This window comes from Piliocolobus tephrosceles, chromosome 1, assembly GCF_002776525.5.
Source record: "Piliocolobus tephrosceles isolate RC106 chromosome 1, ASM277652v3, whole genome shotgun sequence".
Lineage (NCBI taxonomy): Eukaryota > Metazoa > Chordata > Mammalia > Primates > Cercopithecidae > Piliocolobus > Piliocolobus tephrosceles.
This window is the reverse complement of record NC_045434.1, coordinates 179,312,131-179,314,625: the sequence shown is the minus strand read 5'-3', so window position 1 is coordinate 179,314,625 and position 2,495 is coordinate 179,312,131. Positions and strand designations below refer to the sequence as shown.

Below are 2,495 nucleotides of genomic sequence, written 5' to 3'. Positions count from 1 at the left end.
AGAAGGGTGTTACATCATAATTATTCTTTAAACTCTACATTAATGTTTCATAGGCACTTTTCTGTCCATGGTACAACTCAATAGAAAAAATAGGATTTTTGGCAATTCTTAGGGAATAATTTCTACTCTGGGCTGAAAAAATTTGTCATTGGCATAGCATCAAATGGCAGAGTGGTACAGCCAACACCCGAAGATGTGTACCTTAAAGGGCTTTTTCACCTGTTACCTCATTTTACAGTACCATAGCCTTCCAAAGAAGGTATTTATTTTCATTTTACATATGAGAAAATACGCTCAAGATTCCCGCGACCCCCGCCATCCACCTGTTTGAAGCCAGGGAACTTTCCAAAACCCCACTCTGCCCCCTTGTGGCAGCCTTTATGGCTTACTCAGTAAATAGGCCACGTGGCATGCCCAAATGAGACCCATGTTGCCTCCAAAATCTAATATGTGGTGCTTCTTTCTTTGCGATGGGAGATGCCAGATGCAACAACTATCCTTAATCTTGCAAGGGATATTTTCATGTTCACCTTATAAAGGATATTTTGATGTGCTAGAGAGCCCTGGAAGCAAGAAATTTCACTAAGATGATATAGATTCCTTAGTTTTTGTTTGGGATTTGTTCCATACCATCTGGTATATATGTGTCTTACCACCGTGTCTAGGGTATTAAGTAGTACTCACCTAGTCCAATCAATATGATTTTATCAGTGTAGTAGGCCAGCATGATCTCCCATGAAATGGTGAAATGATTAGGTCCTAGCAGGCTAGAATTTTTTTTTTTTTTTTTTTTTGAAATGGAGTCTCGCGCTGTCGCCCAGGCTGGAGTGCAGTGGCCGGATCTCGGCTCACGGCAAGCTCCGCCTCCCGGGTTCACGCCACTTTCCTGCCTCAGCCTCCAGAGTAGCTGGGACTACAGGCGCCCACCACCTTGCCCGGCTAGTTTTTTTTTTTTTTTTTTTTTTTTTGTATTTTTTAGTAGAGACGGGGTTTCACCGTATTAGCCAGGATGGCCTCGATCTCCTGACCTCGTGATCTGCTCGTCTCGGCTTCCCAAAGTGCTGGGATTACAGGCTTGAGCCACCGCGCCTGGTCAGCAGGCTAGATTTTGATAGAGGACTGGAGAGTTGATATAGCTTTGAGTGAAGAAAGTGAAGGTGTGTTTTTTTTTTTCAAGAGAATTAAATCGTTTATTGATTACACATGATAATGGATGATACACAAGCTTCATTCCCATCTATAATTTTATCTGGTACCATTATTCAATTTAGATATATTGCATAGGATGTGCCAACAATCACTTTTATAACCAGTAATTCCATGATTTTGCTTGGGTAATCCCTTTTAATGGTGAACTTCAGGTCACAACAGTAACTATCAGTTCAACTACACCAAGGTTTCCGAAGACAATGGCTTCTCCACCCAAGCAGGTTGTATATAAATTCCAAATAGAACCTGGCATCACCCTGAAGGAATTCTAACTTCACACTGTTGGGGAAATTTACCAAGATGGCTTCAGAGTAGACTAACTTTACACAGCACATTAAAAAAAAGACATTTATTCAGCGTCACGATCAGACTATTACATTTAGCAATCAACAGCATGGGTGCAAAAAAAAAAAATCTACATTAAAACCCTTTGTTGGAATGCTTTACACTTTCCACAGAACAGAAACTAAAATAACCTGTTATACAATTAGTCACAAATACAGTCCTCGAGTTTTTTGCCCATACACATGAGTATTTGTCTAAAACATGTCTTCTTTGTAGCAGCTAGGCCCTGCCACCACTGTGCTTGGCTGAGTTCACAAATCTGTTGTAACCTGTAGCTTCCCTGTCACTTCTCTGGCTCTCCTCTCCTGCTAAGCTTTGTTTCCTAATTAAAATCTTCTGCCACTGCCATAGCTACTGCTGCTGCTGGAACCGCCATAGCCACCTTGGTTTCGTGGTTTTGCAAAGTATTGGCCTCCACCGCCATAGGGGCCAGAGCTTCTGCCTCCAAAATTTCCTCCCTTCATGGGTCCAAAATTTGAAGACTGATTGTTGTAGTTGCCAAAATCATTGTAGTTTCCACCACCTCCAAAATTGCTTCCATCATTACCAAATCCATTATAGCCATCCCCACTGCCACCATATCCACCACCACCACGGCTGCCACCAAAGCCACCACGACCACTGAAGTTTCCTCCACGACCGAAGTTGTCATTCCCACCGAAACCACCTCCACGACCACCTCCAAAGTTTCCAGAACCACTTCGACCTCTTTGGCTGGATGAAGCACTAGCCATCTCTTGCTTTGACAGGGCTTTCCTAACTTCACAGTTGTGGCCATTCACAGTATGGTATTTCTGAATGACAATCTTGTCCACGGAGTCATGGTCATCAAAGGTTACAAAGGCAAAGCCCCTTTTCTTGCCACTGCCTCGGTCAGTCATGATTTCAATCACTTCAATTTTCCCATACTGTTCAAAATAATCTCTTAGGTGATGTTCTTC

The 2,495-nt window shown here is 42.6% G+C and overlaps 1 pseudogene across 1 annotated transcript in view; it reads right to left on the bottom strand.

Moving 5' to 3' along the window:
* Positions 1-1,162: 1,162 nt before the first annotated feature.
* The window catches only part of LOC113225084, a 1,616-nt pseudogene continuing 283 nt past the window's right edge, over positions 1,163-2,495 (bottom strand). Inside the window, exon 2 of the transcript XR_004229069.1 lies at positions 1,163-2,491. The product of XR_004229069.1 is annotated as a heterogeneous nuclear ribonucleoprotein A1 pseudogene (transcript). The remainder of the gene's footprint in view (positions 2,492-2,495) is intronic.